Source organism: Myotis yumanensis, unplaced genomic scaffold (assembly GCF_028538775.1).
Source record: "Myotis yumanensis isolate MYYU_CA2020_CCGP unplaced genomic scaffold, mMyoYum1.0.hap1 SCAF_7, whole genome shotgun sequence".
Classification (NCBI taxonomy): Eukaryota; Metazoa; Chordata; class Mammalia; order Chiroptera; family Vespertilionidae; genus Myotis; species Myotis yumanensis.
The window spans coordinates 1,426,499-1,427,509 of record NW_027223758.1 but is presented as its reverse complement, the minus strand read 5'-3'; positions in this window follow the sequence as shown (position 1 = coordinate 1,427,509).

The window sequence follows — 1,011 nt, the reverse complement described above, 5'->3', positions numbered from 1 at the left end:
TCGTCCCTACCTCACGGGGGCCGTTCCAACCTCACCGGGGTTGTCCCTACCTCACGGGGGCCGTTCCAACCTGACCGGGGTTGTCCCTACCACACCGGGGCTGTTTCGACCTGACTGGGGTCGTCCCTACCTCACGGGGGCCGTTTCAACCTCACCGGGGTGGTCCCTACCACACCGGGGCTGTTTCAACCTGACTGGGGTTGTCCAAACCACACCGGGGCCGTTTCGACCTGACTGGGGTCTTCCCTACCTCACGGGGGCCGTTTCAACCTCACCGGGGTCGTCCCTACCTCACGGGGGCCGTTTCAACCTCACCGGGGTCGTCCCTACCTCACGGGGGCCGTTTCAACCTCACCGGGGTCGTCCCTACCACACCGGGGCCGTTTCAACCTGACTGGGGTTGTCCCTACCACACCGGGGCCGTTTCTACCTGACTGGGGTCGTCCCTACCTCACAGGGGCAGTTTCAACCTCACCGGGGTCCTCCCTACCACACCGGGGCCGTTTCGACCTGGCCAGGGTCGTCCCTACCTCACGGGGGCCGGTTAAACCTCACCGGGGTGGTCCCTACCACACCGGGGCTGTTTCAACCTGACTGGGGTTGTCCCTACCACATCGGGGCCGTTTCCACCTGACTGGGGTCTTCCCTACCTCACGGGGGCCGTTTCAACCTCACCGGGGTCGTCCCTACCTCACGGGGGCCGTTTCAACCTGACCGGGGTTGTTCCTACCACACCGGGGCCGTTTCCACCTGTCCACGGTCGTCCCTACCTCACGGGGGCTGTTTCATCCTCTCCGGGGTCGTCCCTACCTCACGGGGGCCGTTTCAACCTGACCGGGGTTGTCCCTACCACACCGGGGCCGTTTCGACCTGACCACGGTCGTCCCTACCTCACGGGGGCCGTTCCAACCTCACCGGGGTTGTCCCTACCACACCGGGGCCATTTCAACCTGACTGGGGTTGTCCCTACCACACCGGGGCCGTTTCCACCTGACTGGGGTCGTCCCTACC